Genomic DNA, 20,456 nt, shown 5'->3' on the forward strand with positions numbered 1-20,456 from the left:
GCTATGTGTAGTTATTGGGGGAGCAGAGAGAGGTGATTTCTACCTATAGTTGTGTTAGCCTCAGAATTCAAGGCTTAAGCCTGGCCTATACTACACAGTTAGTTCAATGGAAGGCAGCTTATGTCAATCTAGTTGTGCATGTGTCTCCAAACCGGGGATTGGGGAGTGCTCTACTGCACCCTGGCACCCTGGGCCAGGGAGTTCCCTGCTGCACCCCCATGTTCCAGGCCAGTGAGGTGTGGCAGGGATTACCCCTCCCATTCTTCGTGTCCCACTCCCCCCATTCCTGCCCACTCCACGCCACTGCTTTGCATTATGTTCAACAGTAATGCAAGAAACATGCTGTGTCCTATATCCCGTAAGTGTTAAGACATTAACTTCAGCAAGTTAGCATGAGACTTGAGACCTATGAACTCTGAACAGATAAACTTAGCACAAATAAATGACTTAATGGAAAACCCTAACTATCTGGGGCACTGAAAATAGAGTTTATGGGGATGTTCATACCACAGGTAAATAATTAATCCACAGAAGTGTCCTGGCAATGAACTGACATACATAACAGATATGAGATATATTTAAGGCTAGCCCACTTGTTTGCCTATATATCTTTTCCTATTTTCTTATGGGTTTCTTTGTTCTATTCTAATAGGTTTACAGGTTTATATTAGAGTATATTTTAGTCACAACACAAAGGACCTGCAGGCCACAGCCTCTCTGTTGAGCTAAAGCAAAATTAGCATACCTATGTCTAGGGTCTTTCACCAAGATCGGGGGTTCTGAAACTGTGGGTTGGGACCACAAAGGGGTTGCCAGAGCTGATGTTGCACTTGGTAGAGTCTGAGGCTATGAGTGACCAGTGGAGTGAGTAAGATGCCTCTTTACCTCTCCCACCCAAGATGGGAGGTGAACTCTGTGGATGTGCCTCTGAACTCTGGGTTAGCAACTCTGAGGAGCTGCAGAGACAGGTTGGCGTGTGAAGGGGGTATTCAGATTTCTAAACTTAAGAAACTGAGAGGAAAAGGATACAGCTTGACCTATTTGTAGTGGGACTTTTACTCCTGATTCCTGATTTATATTTATGTGTAGGGGTTCCCCCCCGTGCGGAGGAGCTTACGTCCGCCCCTCTCAGTTAGCGACCCAATGCGCCCGGCTTCGCTTGGTTCAGCTTGGCGGTTGCGGGAAGGGGGTCCGGGCCCGCCCTCGCTCCGGACCCCGACCCAGGGCCCTAAGGTCAGGGAAAGACTCCCCACCTAGTGGGGGGGGGTCGAGAACCCTAAACTCCCCCGCTCTCAGGGTCTGCGTCCCTGCCCTGGGCCACTTCTTCCCCCAGGTCCAATTGGCTCACCTGGGCTCCCCCTCCGGTCCTGCCCAAGGCCTCCAATACCGGCGTCCGCTCACCGGCTCTTGGGGGGAACGTGCTTCCTCGGCGTTCCCCCTCATTGCCGGCCCTCTGTGCCCATTTAAACTGCCCGCCGGTCGCAGGCAGATGATGTCACCCCCCTCGTCGGCCTCCGGCCCCTCCCCGGGCCGGCCTCCCCGTGACGTCATTACCCTGTCTGCTCTTCTCCGCCCCCTCTCATCACTGTCTGCCGGCCCCGGCTCGTCACCTGGCCGGTGCACCGGCCCCCCCGCTCGGGGACGACAGGCGGCTCTATATGCCGCTCCGGTGGGTGAGCCTTCCCCCCGCGATCGCGGCGTCCCGGCGGCTTCCGGGAGGGGCGGGGCTACCCCACCACATTATGTTTGTGGTAGTTTCCCAAATTAATGCCAATTTTTTATTAAAACTTAGTAGTAAGTTTCTTTTCTACACTCAGACTCTGTGCTTGAGAGTGGGAAAGCATTGTCTCTCAGAGGTGCCCGGGGTAAAGTGTGAATCACCCAGTGGGGGTTCAAGGTACCGAATCCAATTGGACCTGCTGTCTAAGCACACTTGATACACAGGGTACTGTGGCCCAAGGACATGTCTAAGAATGGGAGGATCGTGAGATTCCGCTACAGCAGAGAAGTCAATGGTACAGCTGGCCCTGTAACTGTGGCTCTATACAATATTAAATTGTATTTGTGCATGCGATTCCCCTGAAGAATGGGACTGGTGCCAAACAGTCTAACTTGGCAGAGAGAGAATTTGGCACTAGAGTTCATCCCCACCAAGCAATGTTGAGTGTTTGGGTCACATTCATTTGTAAACACACTGTCTGCACAAAGCCCCCAGATGGCATGGGAAACTCTAGCATTACAATAGCAGCGTACAAACTCTCTTATTGCTATTAGAGCCTGGAGTCTGTTGTCAGTAATTCTTTCAGTCTGGGAGTGAGAATTTTTAACCATGGGAAGGAGTGGAAAATAATATGAAATCCCTCACTCCAATATTGTGCACCATCGGGGACTCCACGGACATGCTCTAAATTTTCTCTTGGATCTAACTACCATTTATATTGCTCCAATAAATTATAGATGTATAGGACTGGAAGGGACCTCAAGAGGTCCTCATCTCATTTAGTCACTTACACTAATGGCAGGACTTAGACCAGGGCTCCTGAACGCGTGGCTCATAGCCCATTTGTTTGTGGCCCGCGGTGCAGTTTGGGTTTACGCAGGGCTCAACACGCGGCTCACGGGTGGGATCCTTTGAACATGGCCTCCACTGGAAACATGCTCCACAACGGCGAGATGTCTCCCAGGTGGGGTGGGCGTTGAAAGACGCAAGCAGGCAGGCTGGCTGGAACAGACGGGTACAACGTTTCTAGCCCCCAGGGAGGCAATGCTAGGAGCGCCGAGGCATTGTGGGAAGTGCTGGCTGCTTAGCCTTGTGGGCAGAGCCTGAGAGGTGCTGACTGGCTCTCACTGGCCACTTTTGGGTCCAGCGCCGCGGCTTAAGGCTTAATCTTTATATTCATGGCCATCAGTGTGAAAGAAGCTATTTGCATATATATATTTGCATGTACATGCAACCACACTTAAGTTGCGGCCCTTGGCATGTATTGTGAGTATCATTGTGGCCCCCAGGGCTTCCAAAGTTGAGTAGCCCTAATTTAGATCATCTCTGTGAGGTAAGTTTGTGTAACTTGCTCATAAGCAGGGCTCAACAAATCAGTATATCTACTCGCCCGTGGCGAGTAGATTTCAGCTGGTTGCCCCGTTCACCGGCGGCGCGCACATGCACAATGTGAGTCTGGCACATGCGCAGTGCGGGGCTGGCGAGTGGATTTCGCCGCGGTTTGTCGAGCCCTGCTCATAAGTATTTCCAAGTATGGAGTTTCCACAGCCTCCCTAGGCAATTTATTCTAGTGCTTAACCACCCTGCCAGCTCCAAAGCTTTTCTTAATGTCCAACAAAACCTCCCTTCCTGCTCAATGATGTTAAGGACAACACTTTTTTTCTCCCTCCTTTTTGTAACAACCCCTTTTTTATGTATTTGAAAACTGTTATCAATGTCTCCTCTCAGACTTCTCTTCCCTAGGCTAAACAAACCCAATTTTTTCAATATTCCTCATAGGTCATGTTTTCTAGACCTATTAGCATTTTTGTTGTTGTTCTTTGGACTTTCTCCAATATGTCCACATCTTTTCTGAAACGTGGAGTCCAAAATTGGACACATTACTCCAACTGAAGTGTAATTAGTACAAAGTAGAGTGGAAGAAATACTTCTCATGTTTGCTTACAATACTCCTGCTAATGCATCCCAGAATAATATGAGAGATTTTGAACAATAGTGTTACACTGTTGACTCATATTTAGCTTGTGATCCACTATGCCCACCCCTCAAGTCCCTTTCTGCAGAACTCCTTTCTAGGCGGTCATGTCCCATTTTATATGTGTGCAACTGATTATTCCTTCTCAAGTGGAGTACTTTGCATTTGCCCTTATTAAACATCATCCTATTTACCACAGACCATTTCTTCAGTTTGTCCAGATCACTTGGAATTTTAATCCTCTCCTTCAGAGCGCTTGCAACCCTCCCCCCAGCTTGGTATCATCCACAAACTTTATAATTGTCCTTTCTATGTCCTTATTTAAATCAGGGTTTGGCAACCTATGGCACGTGTGCCATAAGTGGCATGCAAGATGATTTTCACTGGCACGTAAACCTCCCTGCCCAATCCATCGTGCAGGGAACACTAGTCCCTCCCCCCCCCCCCCTTCCCTCCTGCTCTGTGTGTTGCCATTTCCCTTTCCCTGGATGGGCTAGGCTCACACTGATGCGGCCCAGCAGCAATGGCCTCCTTACCTCCTGCCCCCAGAAAACGTAGGTGCTCTGGGCACTTTGACAGCAGGCAGCCGGGGTAGCTTACAGTGGCATGCAGTTTCTGGAATCCAGAATATTTTTTGAGTCCTGGCGAGCCCCCACCACCCACTGTGACTGCCCCCCACCACACACTGCATGTCCTCCTCCTTCCCTCCACGGGACTACCTCCGCCCCACGAGGCTCTGGTCCAGCCGCACAGCCTCTTCCTCCAGCTCCAGGCAGCCACTTGTTGTTACAATGGCTGCTGCTGCCAGAGGGGGCAGGGGTCTGGGTCCGTGAAAAACCCAGCGGAGCCGCTCCTGGAACTCGGTGCCTTGTAGCTGTTGCTTTACCTACAGGAGGGGCTGCGCAGACCCCTACTGGAACACTACAAGGCTGGACGTTCTCAGGTTTGGCAGGTGCCCTCCGTGTTCTGCTGCTCTCTTTCCTCCCACTCCTCCCCACCCCGCTGGGGGAGTGGCAGCATACGGAACTGCTCACACTGCCACTCTCAACCATGAGCGAGGTCTGATGGGGAAGGTTGGGGCTTTCTTTACACCCCCTTCCCCTGCATGCTCTCTGAGCGGGAAGCCAGAGCTGATGCTGCAGCTGCACGGGATCTCTGCTGTGTGTAGGGGCGGGGTGGGGGCTGAGTTCCCTCCCCCTTCCTATCCCTCTGGGAGAATGGCAGTGCAGTGACATGTGAGGCTTTCCCCACTGCAAGGGGGCGTGAAGCCAAGTAAGCATCCCCCCTCATGCCCAGACACCCACACCCCAATCCCCCTCACTCACTCCCCTTCCCCCACCAAGACTCCACACCTCCAGCTTGCTCCAACACCTTTCCTTGCTCCTGCACCCTCCCTCCCAGCCAGACACTCCCTCCTGGCCAGACACCATACCCCCAATCCTGCTCCTGAACCCTCCCTTCTGGCCACACACTGCACCCTCCCTTGCTCCTGATCCCCCACTTGGCCAGTCACCCTATTCTGAGCCTGCTTCTGTGACCTATCTCCTACCCAGACCTTGCAACCTCTCCCCCTTCTGCGCCTACTTCCCTCCCAGATCCTGCACCCCATCTCTAGCCTACTTTCTGGCAGTCGTGTCTCACACTGAACCCTTCATTTTTTACTCCATCCCAGAGCCTAAAGAGGGTTCTCCAGAACCCCAGAGAAGTAAATCTGGCCTATGGGGAGCCCTGAACCTCAGTGCTCCCTATCCCTTACCCTCAGCCCGTGAGGCTAGAGCTCCAAAGGAGTGAGGTGTCTCATTTGGGGACCACATCAGTGAGGGTTGGAAGGTTTTGGAGGAGGTTTTTTTTTTGCTTCTCACTTGTGTGGTCCCCAACTGATTTTTCTGTGGATCAGTGGCCATCAACCCAAAAAAAGGTTCCCCACCTCTGCCATAAATAAAGAAAACATTGAAACCTTTTGTGTTTGACATAAATTAAGATTTTACTTTATTTAAAATGAAGTTTGATAAACTAACATAAGAAAGTTAAAATGTTTAATCTGTTTAATAATTTAAATTAAACTGTTCTCCCTAGCTGCAGCTGGTTCAGAAAATATGGTCACCATACCCAGCCTTCCCCTCCCTCCTCCTCCACCTGGCATGTAGCTCTATAAATAGAAGTGAATAAGTTAAATCTTGGCACACCACTTCTGAAACATTGCCAACCCCTGATTTAAATCATTAAGTTATTGAACAGAAGTGGATTCAGAACTGATCCCTATGGGACCCCACTCAATATGCTCTTCCACCTTACTGTGAACTATTGATAACTACTCTCCAGGAATGGTTTTACAACAAGTTATGCACCCATCTTATAGTAGATCCATCTAGGTTGTATTTCCCTAGTTTGTTTATGAGAAGGAAATGTAAGACATTATCGAAAGTCTTTATTCAAGTCGGTATAAACCACATCTACCTACCTCTGCCCCCATCTATAAGGTTTGTTACCCTGTGAAAGAAAGTACTCAGGTAGTTTGACATGATTTGTTCTTGACAAATCCATGCTGACTCTTACTAATCACCTTATTACCTTCTACAGGTTGAACCTCTCTAATCCAGAACTTTCTGGTCTGGAAACATCTGTTGTTCAGAATTCTTTTAGTTAGCCGGATGTCCACTTTTCATGGGCATGGCCAAATTTTCTGCCATCGCATAAAGTTCGTTTATAGCCACCAGTCCTGGCTCTTAGTGTTCTGGGCTATTATTTAGTTCTATTTTACCCCTAAATGTCCTCTAACAGCCCAGTAAGCAGTGGAAGTATTGTAATGCTGCTAGACAATATTGATCTCCCGTGCTCCAGAATATTCTCTGGTTCGGACCCAGTCAGGTCCTGAGGGTGCTGGACAAGAGAGATGCATCTTGTAGCTATTTGTAAATTGATGTTTAATTATTTTTTACTATTATTTGTCCAGGTATTGATGTTAAGCTGACTGTACTGTAAGTCCCCAGATTGTCCTTATTTCCCTTTTTATAGGTTGGCATTATATTTATCCTTTTCCAGTCCTCTGGAATCTCACCCATCTTCCATAACTTTTCAAAGATAATTGCTAATAAAAAGCAGCTCCGTATTTGTAGTAGCCTGGGGGCTGTCATTTCATTTGATCCTAAACTTTTCATCTAAGCAAAGAGATGAATTGAGCAGCTTTTCTCACCTTGACAGATGGAACAAGTAGATTACTGTTCCTCAGTCCAGCGGTTCCAGCCTGGGACCACTCTTTCCCAGTTCCAAGTCTTTATCTTCCAGACATTCATCCAGGTGTTGAGATGGGGGGAGGGGAGATGCCAAGTGATGGCTCGCTCGCTCTCTGTCTCATATTTTTTGTATATAGTGTTGATGAGCCATTCACCCTACATGATTATTGATGGCTACTCCTGTGTTGTAACTGAAAGTCTCATTCAGAGGTGTTTCCAACCTCACAACATATTTCAGTAAAATGTAGAGTAATACCGTGTCCTTTCACATACAGTAATAATACATACAATCCAACAAGATATTAATGTTCAACAGATCAAGACTTGTAAAATGATACCTCACAAGGTGTACCTGGTACAAAACATACCATATCACCATGATGAATATCGGGGTTCCTATACAGGAGTTCTGTATTCTGTTGATGTACAACGTGCCATGACAATACATTAGAAATAGACAAAGTACAGCGGGGGATCAAATGCTGCCCACAAAGATCTAGAATGTGGACCATGGTCCAGAATACAGTGTTATATTCTGAGCCATGCAGCTTCCATCTTGTTCAAAGTGGAGCCTAGTATGCTGAGAGTTGTCATCTCTGCCCGCCATACTACCATTCTATTTCAGCTGATTTTACTTTATGCAAAATAGATCTGGCCTCTGGCATTTGGTAGTTTGCTATCCCAACCTTTTATCTTTCAATATTTAGTCACTCCTAATACATGCATTGTGTATTTACATTCCAATCATAATTATATATTGTTGGCTTGAGCAATTAACCAATCTTTAGAGCTTTGCTACATTGTTTTAATTGGAGGGAGAAATTATGATAGAAATCAGATATTTCTTTTGTTCAACCCTGTTTACTTACAAAGAATGCACAGTGTGGTTTCCCTGAACACAGTAGAAACAGACAACAAAAGAGTCAGTTTTCTTGTGCAGAAATCCCACTCTGCCTTTTTAGCAAGAACTGTGCCCCAAAAATGTTCTGTCTCTTGTTTTCCACCCAGGGCCAGGCTCATCACAGCTTCTGTTGCTGTTTGCTGGCTTTCTAGGCACTTTCTGCCTCTCTCAAACCCAGAGAGACACAACTGCAGCCAGTCAATGCTCCCCCACTAAACGCATGCAACCCTTCCCTCCCCAGGGAAAACCCTTTGCCACATGGCTTAGCTTCAGTCCAGGCCTTGCCACACTGGCTAGTGCCTTGGGTGGTAGCTTTCCATTGTCTCAGCTCTCATTACAGTAACCCCTTTTGGGGTTTAGTGAGCATGGCCCCTTTAAATCTTTTTCCTAAGGAGGCAGGAGGGCTGGACTAATGCAGGGGCTTTAGGAGCTGCAGCCTGGAGCCCTTCAAAAAGACCTTGCAGCAGTGCAGGACAGTGCTCAGACAGGCTGCCTGCATGCTGTGGCTCTACACTGCTCACGGAAGCGGTTTCCAGCTGGCGTCTCTGCAGCCCCTGGCATGGATGGGGATGGCAACTCCGAATGCTGCCATTCCCCATGCTGGGCTGGAGCTGTGAGCACTGTGATCAGGGAAGCTTCACATGCTGCCCCCACCTGCAGCCAACACCTCTGCAGCTCCTATTGGTTGGGAATCATGAGGGCAGCACACGAAGCCAACTACCCTTCTGGGGCATAGTCAACAAGGGACATACTAGCAGCTTCTGGGAGCGGCGTGGGGCCAGGACACGCAGGGAGCCTGCCTTAACCCCACTGCGCCACCAAACGGGAGCGACACCCTTCACCCCAAGTGCCAGTCCCATCCCTGAACCCCCTCCCACATCCTAATTCCCAGACTCCCCACCCACACCCTAACCTCCTGCCCTGAGCCCCCTCCTGTATCCCAAACTTCTCATTTCCTACCAACCTCAGTTGGAACCCTCACCCCCTCCTGCACCCCAGCCTGGAGCCTCCTCCTGAACCCTTCATTTTTGACCCCACAATGGAGCATAGGGGAAACGCCAAGCCTCCTTCCTCCACAGGTATCATAGGAAAAAGATTTGTATACAGGGACCCCACAAAAATCTAATAGCCTTAGGAGCACAAAAGAGTTAATCTAGCCCTGTGGGGAAGTGTCGGCACACAGAGTTCAGGATCCTGGACTAAATTCCAGTACCAGTGGCAGGCCTGTACGCAGGAATTTCTGTGGGAGTTGCTTTTTTTGTAAATGTGGACCACAAAAGTGTGAATGTGCCCCAATGGTCCCCCAAGTAAGTGGGGAAATCAGCCCCAGCCTTCTCCTGGCTGGTCAGAGCATGGGGGAGGGCAACTCGGGCAGTGCATTGCTGGCTAGCCAGAGCATTCTGATTTGGAAGACCACGGGAAGTTTTTTTGCACTCTTCGCACCCTCCTCCTGCATACAGCCCATGAAAGCTCATGATACCATCGACATGTTTTGTTAGTCTATAAAGTGCTACCGGACCATTTGTTGTTTTTAAGTTTATCCTGTGCAGACTATCCTCTGAAGCTTCAAGACCATTTAATGCAGTGTAGTATGTGTGACAGGCGAACAGAAGTAGGTAGAACATGCAACTTGAGTCCCTACATTCCTTCTTCAAGCAAGAGGAGTTTTTAAAGAGAAAGGAATGTAGAACTACGCTTCACCTTAGCTCATCTTTTGCAAATATCAACACTGTGTTTTCTTCAATAATGACACAAAATATTGTAGTTTATAACAATACTATTGATGTGGGATAAAAGGGATTTTAGCCCTGCAAAGGGATAAAACAGTGGATTTATTTAATCAGTCATGTGTCTTCACAACCCCATACTTCTGTTTCCCATCTCACTCTCTGCAAAAAAAGCAAATATGATTCTAGGTTGTATCAACAGGTGTGTTGTAAGCAAAACTCGTGAAGTCATTCTGCCGCTCTACTCTGCACTAGTTAGGCCTCAGCTGGAGTACTGTGTCCAGTTCTGGGCGCCACATTTCAAGAAAGATGTGGAGAAATTGGAAAGGGTACAGAGAAGAGCGACAAGAATGATTAAAGGTTTAGAGAACATGACCTATGAAGCCAGGCTTCATGACCTGGGCTTGTTTAGTTTGGAAAAAAGAAGATTAAGGGGGGACATGATAGCGGTTTTCAAATATCTAAAAGGGTGTCACAAGGAGGAAGGAGAAAATTTGTTCCTCTTGGTTTCTGAGGACAGGACAAGGAGTAATGGGCTTAAAGTGCAGCAGGGGAGGTTTAGATTGGACATTAGGAAAAAATTCCTAACTGTCAGGGTGGTCAAATATTGGAATAAATTACCAAGGGAGGTGGTGGAATCTCCCTCTCTGGAGATATTTAAGAACAGGTTAGATAGACATCTGTCAGGGGTGGTGTAGACGGAGCTTGGTCCTGCCTTGAGGGCGGGGGGCTGGACTCGATGACCTCTCAAGGTCCCTTCCAGTCCTATTATTCTATGATTCTATGATTCTATCTTGTCTATTTTAAATTATAAGCTTTACGATAGTTACATATAGCGAGCCAACAGGGAAGCCCCAAACAGGAGAGCTTGAGTGAGAAAGAAAGAGAACGCTCTTCTGAATGAACAAGGTGCAAGTAATAACCTTGTGATGAGTTTACTTGAATGTTTGTGTTTTTCTTTCTCATTTAGTTTCAGCGGGGTAACCATGTTATTCTGTAAGCGTGCGTCTATACGGCCCCCTAAACTTGAAATAAGGAAGAAGTGGGTTGTGGCCACGAAAGCTGCTGAGACCGTCTACATTTTTTTGTTAGTCTCTAAGGTGCTGCAGGGCTATTTGTTGTTTTTTAAGTTTTCTCATTTAGGTTACGTTAGCTATTTCAGTTACTGGGTCAGTTGGGATTGTGTTTCTGGGAACTGAGCCTTCCTTCCCTTGATCGGCCTTGAACATCTTTGATCAGCCTCAGTCAGTCTTGTGATCACTCTTCCCCACTATGTGATTAATGCGGGGGTAGGGCTAACCTAGGAGAAAAGGCCTTAAAAGCCAGAGGCTAAGTGACAAGGGGAGGAGGCGGAGCTAACCAACAGGGGAAACCCCCCGAATTTCAAACTTTGGCCTTAGTGCCAGAGGCAGTACTTAACTTCAATAGAGTTTGTGCTGCTCCCAGCTTTGCTTTTGGAGGAGGTAGAGTGATTAAGATAAAAGGTTTTGTTGTTCAAGTGATTGAAGGATAGTTAGAGCAGCATGAAAACATTGTCTGTTACTCCACTTAAAAGATAAATCTGCATTTGGACCACTGCTGTTAAACTTCTCATAAATGTTCTTGAAAAAGGGGTAAACAGTGAGGTGGCAAAATTTGCAAATGAAACAAAACTACTCAAAATAGTTAAGTCGAAAGCTGACTGCAAAGAGTCACAGGGGCTGTGTCTAGACTACACCTCTCTGTCCATAGATGTAGATTAGGCACATCGAAATTGCTAATGAAGTAGGGATTTAAATATCCTGCACTTCATTAGTATAAATATGACCGCCGCTTTTTTCCTAAATGGATTTTTTTCGAAAAGAAATGGCAGTCTAGACGCGGAGCTGTTGAAAATAAACCCTTTTTCGACAGATCCTGTAAACATCATTTTTTTAGGAATACAGGATCTGTCGAAAAAGGGTTTATTTTCAACAGCTCCGCATCTAGACTGCCGTTTTTTAAAAATATCTCCGTTTCAGAAAAAAGCAGCAGCCATGTTTATGCTAGTGAAGCACGGGATATTTAAATCCCTGCTTCATTAGCAATTTCGACATGCCTAATCTACATCTCTCTGTCAACAAAGAGGTATAGTCTAGACATACCCAAAGGGATCTCACAAAACTGGGTGAAGATTGGGCAACACAAGGGCAGATGAAATTCAGTGTTTAATAAAAGCAAAGTAATCCACATGGGGAAAATACAATCCCAACTATACATACAATAATGATGGGATCTAAAATAGCTATTACCACTCAAGAAAATCTCAGAGGGGTAGCCATGTTAGTCTGTAACTGAAAAAAATTAAAAAACAATGAATGGTCCTGTAACACCTTAGAGACTAACAAAAATGTAGGTAGTATCATGAGCTTTCATGGGCATAACCCACTTCTTCAGATGAATGGAGCAAGGGGGGTCCAGAGGTATAAATAAATAGCAGGAAAAGAGGGGAGATGGAGAGGGAAAGAGAATCAAAAAATCTTGTCAATTCTGTCATCTAATTGCTAAGTTATCTGCCCAAAAACTGGAGTTTTCCAGTATCTTAGTAGCTCCTAGAAAGAGGTGATGTGGGGGGGAGGACAGATGAGGTCAGTTCCCTGCAATTTGCTCTTTGGTTTGTACTGAGATTCTCAGTAGCACTTCTGAATCCGCTGTCTTCATTCTGCTCCTCCCTCACTCTTCTGCCCCCCCGCCACGACCACACATGTACAGGTCAGCTCCCGCTCCCCACCAAATTTGAAATGGCACCCCTGCCTATCATAGCCACTATGGTTACGAAGAGCTGCATTGGCAGAACTAACACTGCTTCTGTTTCCTCTACCTATGCCTCTGCCTAGATCCTGGAGTGGTTCTGCAGCCACCACTTCGATGCGGAAATGTAGGGTAGTGGCGGTTGGAGACTCTCTTCTGAGGTGAACAGATGCACCCATCTGTCATGCTGACATGGCATCCCCGGAGGTATGCTGCCTGCCAAGGGCCTGTATCCAAGTTGTTACAGAGGGTTTGTTGAGGATCATCCCTCTCTCTGACCACTACTCCATGCTACTCATACATGTGGGCACTAATGATACTGTGACATCCCCCCCCCCCAGCAAATCAGACGTGACTAAAAGGTTCTGGGAGTATGAGTGAAGGTGTTTAGAGTGCAGTTGATGTTATCTTCAATCCTTCCAGTCAAGGGTAGGGACTGAGACAGGGACAGATGCATCCTGAAGATGAATGCCTGGCTGTGAAGATGGTATTGCCAGGAAGGCTTTGGCTTCTCTGACCACAGGATGCTGTTCCAGGAAGGAAGACTGCTATGCAGAGATGGGGTCCATCTATTGAGGAAGGGGAAGAGAGTTTTGTATACAGACTGGTTAACCTAGTGAGGAGGGGTTTAAATTAGGTTCAACTGGGGCAGGAGACCAAAGTCCACAGGTAAATGACAAACATGGAGAGCTGGGAGACAGGTGAGAAATTAAGGGAGCATGTGTTGTAATAACAGAGATAAAGGAGAAACAAGAGAGAACTGGGAGGTTAAATCAAATCAGTATCTTAGTTGTTTGGATACTAATGCATGAAGCATGGGAATAAGTAGGAAGAACTCATACTGCTGGTAAACAAACACAATTGTCATGTAGTTGTCACCATAGAGACTTGGTAGGATAATATGTATACAGGCAGTCCCCGACTTACGCGGATCCGACTGATGTCGGATCCGCAGTTACGAACGGGGCTCGCCCTGGAGGACATGGACTGCGGGACCTCACGGTCCTGCCGCCCGTGTACTCCGGGGCTTTCTCCGCATCTCCCTGGTCTGCAGACCAGGAAGACGCGGAGCAAAGCCGCGGAGGGGCTCGGGCAGCAGGGCAGCCCAGGCGTGCCTGGGCTGCCCTGCTGCCCGAGCCTCCCCATGGCTTTGCAAAGCCTCAGGGAGGCCGGCAGCGGAGCAGCCCAGGCGCGCCTGGGCTGCCCCGCTGCCTGAGCACCCCCCCCCCTCCCCGCGGCTTTGCAAAGCCTTGGGGGAAGCTGGCAGAGGGACAGCCCAGACGCCCGCGGCTGTCCCACTGCTGGCGTCCTCAGAGGCTTTGCTCCCCGTCTCCCTGGTCTGCTGGTCTCCAGCAGACCAGGGAGACGGGGAGCAAAGCCACGGAGGACCCAGGCGGCGTGTCTCGGTCCGCCGCCCGCGTCTTCCTGGTCTGCTGGGGTGGGGGGGGGCGCAGCTAGTACTCCCCCCCCCCCTCCTCAGCAGACTAGGCTTTTCTCCAGACGCCTGTGGCAGAGCAGCTGGGGCACTGCTGGTTGGTCCAGTAGTACCGAGGAGCGACGCTACTGGAGCAACCCAGCAGCACCCCAGCTGCTCTGTCCTAGGCGTCCCCAAGTCAGCTGCTGCTGAAACTGACCAGCACTGACTACAGGAAGCCCGAGGCAGAGTTGCTCTGCCCCGGGCTTCCTGGAATCAGCTGCTGATCAGTTTCAGCAGCAGCTGACTTGGGGACGCTTGGGGTTCTTAAGTTTATTCTGTATGTAAGTCAGAACTGGCGGTCAGTTTCAGCAGCGGCTGAATCTGGACGCCAGTTCCGACTTACATACAGATTCAACTTAAGACCAAACCTACAGTCCCTATCTTGTACGTAACCCGGGGTCTGCCTGTACCTGGTTTATTTGTATAGAAGGGTACAGTTCTTGCTCAGGAAGGACAGGCAGAGAAAAAAAGGGAAGAGGTCCTGCTTTATATATAAAAAATGTATACACTTGAAGTTGAGATGGAAAAAGGACACAGACTTGTTAAGAGTCTCTGGGTAAAGATAAAAGGATAAAAAACACCTAAACCAGGAAGAAGGGGTGGATGAGGCTTTCTTTAAACAACTAACAAAATCATCCAAAGCACAGGACTTGATGGTGACTGATGGGGGACTTCAGCTATCCAGACATCTGTTGGGAAACTAACAAGCAAGGGCAGAGATTAGTCAACAAGGTCTTGGAATGCATTGAAGACAATTTTTTTTATTTCAGAAGATGAAGAAAGCTCCTGCAGGAGAGGCTATTCTAGATTTGATTTTAACAAATAGGGAGGAACTGGTTGAGAATTTGAAAGCAGAAGGCAGCTTGGATGAAAGTGATCATGAGATGATAGCGTTCATGATTGTGAGCATAGGTGGTGAGTTCTATGGGCTCATAGTGCCCAGAGACAAGGAATATTTCTGGCCCAAGGGCCCTTCCCCACCAAAGTTCATGGCTGGGTCCTTCTCCAGCCCTGCCTGCTTTCTCTGCACATTCCCTCCTCCCCTCTATACAGTATCTATCAGAGAGGAGCTTAGGGTTGCAAGATGGTTTCAACAAAAATACCGGACACACTTGACATTACATCACAATCTACATTACATCTTATTTAGAAAATACTGGACACTTATATTTCCTCATTTATATTTTCTCAATTTGTTTCCCGAACAGAAAACTCAAATACTGGACTGTCCGGTTCAAAACCAGACACCTGGCAACCCTAGTAGGACCATGAGTTTAGTTGGAGCCTACAAATGTTAATGTAGATGATAGATAATCGTCTGTATTCTTCAGTACAAAGAAGTAGAGCAATGAGGTTATTTACACGTAATTCAAGGTCAACTGAGAACTTCTACCTAACTCCAAATCAGCTTTATCTATATCTGGCTTTGAATTCTGGAACTCCTCTCTTTAGCTCTTAAAATCTCTTTCATTACAGTCTTGATCACAATTTAAAGATGGGAGGAAAATGTCTGACAAGAGGGAGGGACTGACTGACCATATTTTAAAACCTTAATTTGTGTTTTTCCTCATCTGAAAAATCAGTTCAGTGCTTTTCTATTAGTTTGCATAATATACCAAACAAATACACAGAATCCGCTTTATATCTGCACCCATGGCTCATTTTTGTAGATACAGATGCGGATACAAAATTTTGTATCCATACAGGACTCTACAGACAAGCTTTCAGCAGTGTGCAGGTATAACATGATAGCATTTCAGATATATAACAAGAGAGAAAATAGCCACTAGATGGTGCTATATTGTTAAACTACTGGCATAGTAAGCTTCAGAGGGGTAGTCAAGTTAGTCAGTAAGAGGAAAAACTTAAAAAACAACAAAAAGTCTAGTAGCACCTTAAAGACTAACAAAACATGTAGATGGTATCATGAGCTTTCATGGGCATAACCAACTTCTTCAGATGACAAGAGTGTTGGAAGTCCAGATCCAAGAATAAATAAGGGGGGGGGGGGAGGGAAGGGAGGGAAAAAAATAGGTTTGGCTGAAGGCAGGAATTCTTCCCTGGAGCAAAGGAGGTCCCAGAGCTATTTCTCTACATTTGTCTAAGCTTAGCTGGATGAACAGTTCAACAAGGGCTTTCTGGAGGAAGAAAGCTTTACTCAGTGGTAGGATAATTAATTTGTGTTGACGTTAAGTCCCCTTTTTTCACTGATTTTTTTCGTGAGTTGCAACTCACTTCATCAGATGCACGAAGTGAAAGAAAAAGAAGCAGATAGTAGGGATACAGAGAGATAGTAGGGATACAGAGAGGAGAGTGTTGCATCAGAACTAATTCAATCAGAGTGGAAGTGTCCAGGAATAACATGTGCCCACCCTAACTGAAAAAACTTAAAAACAACAACAAATGGTCCTGCACCCTGATTGAATCAGCTCTGATGTAACAGTCCCATCTTGATATCCCTACCATCTGTTCCTTTTTATTTTACTTCATGCATCTGATGAAGCAAGTTGCAACTCACAAAAGCTTATGCCAGCCCATAATAAAATTGTTAGTCTTTAAGGCACCACCAGTCTCCAGGGGATTTTTTGCTGAAACAGGCTAACATGGCTACCTCTGAAACCTGACCTCATTCACATTGAGGCTCCACACACTAGATGTCAGCATTGTTCTAAAAGGCCTTTGGTTGCTTCTCAGACAAACTCTTTTAACAGCTTTATGCAAATTCATTAACAAATTGATTGGGCATCTTTTCAGGTGAGTTGTTATGCAAATCTTTAATGTTGCTGAACTAGTTTTCCTGGATTTTGCAGGAGGCTTTGATGTTCCAGGCTTTGAAAGACAAACATTTAAAATAAAGCACCCTCTCTTCTTTCAGTTGTTGCAGCTAAATAGCAGCTAGATCTGCCTGCAGTCTGCATTGTAATGACAAAGTGCTGGTTATTATGGAATGGAGTACAAGAGCTTATATTTTTACTTAAAGTCTACGAAATTTTATGTACTTTACATAAGCCAAAATAAATAGAATTTCATACAGGTACCTTCTGAAGTTCCATTCTTGGGATGTCAGCTGAAGCTGGAAAGTGACCAGCCCCTCACAGGGGTGAATTTCAGCAGTCCTCTTCCTTCCTGACTATCACGGTCAGCACTGGGTAACACATCTCAGAGAGGTAGCCATGTTCATTTGTACCTGCAAAAACAATGAGTCCTGGCCAAGACCATGCCACATAGCCTGGGGCTACAGGTAGCTCAGCCTCACCAGAGACAGTCTAGTTGTTCCTGTTACTTGTGCTTTGCAGTTTCTGAGCTGACTTATATTGATCAAGCGCTCTGTAGGCATAAAAGGAACTACCTGGGGAATTAGAATATTTCCTATTATATTTGGCCCTGGGATCTAATGCATTTTCCTCTCTTCTTGTTTTGGAGAAAATCCCCATCCACTGTTCCCCCTAAGCCTGGGGCTTAGCTTCATTAGGGGGAAAAGCTGAGCTAAGCTATGCAGTTTGAGTTATATTAATAGCATAACTCAAATCAAGCTTATCTTAGATTTATTATCATGAGGTCCAAACCCTGCTGTGTCAAAGAGAAAAATTTTCCAGTGATGAAGCAGAATGGCAGTCTGAGCCATCAGCAGTCAATTTCGCAAGTCTTCACTAGGGATGTTAGAGTATAACCAGTAAACTGATAAGCAGAAGCTTATCGGTTAATGTTACCGGTTAACTGAACACCCACCCGCTGCAGCTCTGCAAGTAAATTTGGAGCTAGCAGGCAGGCTGGTTCAGCCACTGTGCCCAGGCTGCTCCCACTGCAGCTCTCCCTTTTAAAAAACTAGGAACCGGGGCATCCTGGGAGTGGAGGTAGCTGCCCGGACCCGGTGTGTGCCAGCTTCAAGTTCAAAATGCAGAGCTGCAGCAGGGGCAGCTGCCAGGACCCAGCGCATGCTGGGACTGAGACTGCCAGCTCCTACTACAAAGCCCGCAGTGGGCTGTAGTAAATACCCTTTGTAAAAGAAACGGTTAACCGTGTAATTGACAAGATATTTAATGGTTCAATGGTTACTGAATTACATTATTTTTAACATCCCTAGTCTTCCATTTACCTGTTAAATTGGCCCCCCAGTAGATCAATCTCTGCAGACACTCTGCCTAACTATCCACAAATTCTCTCCAGAGCTCCGTGCAATGTACATGTCCCATCCTGCCACCTATTTTGGCGGGCATGAAGGAACCTCAAAAGTATCCTCAAGTCAGGACTAAGTATTATCTAGACCATCCCTGACAGGTGTTTGTCTAACCTGCTCTTAAAAATCGCCAATGATGGAAATTCTACAGCCTCCATAGGCAGTTCATTTCTAGTCCTTAAATATCCTGAGAGGAATTTTTTCCTAATGTCCAGCCAAAACCTCCTTTGCTGCAATTTAAGCCCATTACTTCTTGTCCTATCATCAGAGGTTAAAGAGAACAATTTTTCTCCCTCATCCTTGTAATAGGACAAGAAGCAATGGGCTTAAATTGCAGCAAAGGAGGTTTGTCCACATCTTTCCTGATATGTTTAGCCCAGAACCAGACACACTAGTTCAGTTGAGGCCTAATCAGTGCTGAGTAGAGAGGGAGAATTACTTCTCATGTTTTGGTTGCAATACTCCTGCTAATGCAGCCCAGAATGATGTTTGCTTCCCCCTCCTCCGTGTTACACTCTTAACCAAGGGTGGGCAATAATTTTTTTATGGGAGGGCACACCAAGATTTTGGTAAGTGGGCAAAGGCTGAACTTTTCTATGGAGGTAGTGTGGGATCTGGGATAGAGATTGGATGCAGAAGGGAGGTTAGTGTACAGTGGAGGAGAGGGTGTGGGGTGTAAGAGGGAGTTTGGGAGAAGGGGGGTTGTAACCCGGAGCAGGGGATTGGGGTGAATGTCCAGGAGGGGAGATGGGTGCAGGAGAAGATTCTGGCCTGGAGAAGGGATGGAGAAGTAGGTGCAAGGTCTGGGAGGAAGTTGTGACTTGGGGTGGGGGCGAGGAGGGTGCAGAAGGTTTGGGTGGTGACCTAGTGCAGGATCCAGGAAGGGGTATGGGTGCCAGGAGAGGATTCTGGCGTGGAGGAGGGGTGTGTAGAAGGGGGTATGGGAGGGGATGGAATGCTAGAGGCAGGCTCTGGTCAAGAGGTACTTACCTAAGCAGCTCCTGGCCAACAGCACTCTCAGGAAGGCTTCTCTGCCTGCCAGCAGCCCCCGTCCACTCAAAGTGCCTGTCTGTTCCATATGGCTCTCTGTGCTGCCGAGGGAGGCTTCACACTGTGCCATCCCCAGCATAATCTGTCAGCTCGTATTGGCCAGAAATCGGTCAATGGAAACTGAGAAATTGTGCTATACTGCCCCTGCATCTCCCACAGCACAGAGAGCCACAGTGAGCAGCCAGCTGCTTTGAGCAGCCACTGCTCTGTGTTGCAGGGGCAGGCTGCAAGCCAGATCAAAAGGCTTCTGTCATGTTACTGGATTTTAAAGGGAAATGCCATATCACTGCTGCATTCATGGGGGGGAGGGTGTTTGCCCCAAAGTATGTACAAAGGGGGGCATGGGAGGTGTCAAATGAAAATTTGTGTTTTACTGCTTCTGTATATGCTATTCATGTATTTTTTGTGTGATATCTATATGTGGAGTTATAAATATGTGCTCTGTGCTTATGCTGGAAGATTCTCTGAGACAGAGCAGTGGGCAAAGAATGTTCAGCCAGTGACTATGATAATTAGCAAGGCTCCAGGGACAATGGCTCTTTAGGTGCCAAATACACACCTCAGGAATGTGTCTGGGACCTGCAAACTAGCCAGAGCATAATGGCTGCCAGCGTGTGAAAGGGGGATAGGTCACTGGGCCATGTAACCTACTCTGGCTAGGAAGATGCCAGGAGAGGTATATAAGGCCCATGTGGCAATCTCCATCTTGTCTTCAGTTCTGCTACTGATTCCAGATGCAGCCTTGTGAGGAACAGTGAGCCGGGAAGAACCGTTGGCCCATCCTAACATAGGATGTACACCAGAGACTTTTAAGATAGCAGTTTGTAATATCTCTGCTGAGAGCCTGCATTGAGAACTTGGTGATTCGATGCATGTAATGTATTTTCTTTAACAGCCTTGTTCTTTTCTTTCTTTTATTAATAAACCTTTAGATTTTAGATTCTAAAGGACTGGCCCAGCGTGATCTTGTGGGTAAGATCCAAAGTGTAAATTGACTGGGGATTTGTGGCTGGTTCTTTGGGACTGGAAAGACCCGTTCAGGGTAGGTGAGATTGGGTTCTATAACCCCTCACCTGTGTGAATGGTCCAGGACTGATGGTGGCACAGGGAGAGCTGGGGTCTCAGAGGGGTTTTGCTCGTGAGGCTTCTTGCTGGCTGGAGTGGCAGCTGAAGCACTTGATGTGACTGGTTTGTGGCCTCTTTGGGAAGGGCCTCCAGTCTGGGGCTGTAAGGAACCCTGTTCTTGAGCAATTCGCCCTGAGCGGATGCTCTCAGCTCTGCCCAGACCCGGCCCGGTCCGTCACAGCTTCCAAGTCCAGATAGGGCCTGTGGCCCATATCTTGCCTGCCCCTGCTCTTAACTAATGTTTAGCCTGTGATCCATAATCGATCCCCAGATCTTTTTCCACAGTATTCCTTCATAGGCAG

General features: G+C 47.1%; 1 protein-coding gene across 2 annotated transcripts in view; it reads right to left on the reverse strand.

The window, feature by feature from the left end:
- The window catches only part of ENPP6 (ectonucleotide pyrophosphatase/phosphodiesterase 6), a 93,571-nt gene extending 74,531 nt beyond the window's left edge, over positions 1 to 19,040 (reverse strand). Inside the window, exons 1-2 of one of the 2 annotated variants that reach the window (XM_075930286.1) lie at positions 18,970 to 19,040; positions 16,841 to 16,989 (exon numbers count right to left, since the gene is read on the reverse strand). The gene's annotated coding sequence lies outside the window, so the exon portion shown is untranslated. Of the gene's footprint in view, positions 1 to 16,840; positions 16,994 to 18,969 lie in introns of those variants that run through there. The other variant, XM_006130175.3, reaches the window with a different exon arrangement.
- Positions 19,041 to 20,456: the final 1,416 nt, after the last annotated feature.

The sequence above is a fragment of the Pelodiscus sinensis genome, chromosome 5, assembly GCF_049634645.1.
Source record: "Pelodiscus sinensis isolate JC-2024 chromosome 5, ASM4963464v1, whole genome shotgun sequence".
In the NCBI taxonomy this organism is placed as follows: domain Eukaryota; kingdom Metazoa; phylum Chordata; order Testudines; family Trionychidae; genus Pelodiscus; species Pelodiscus sinensis.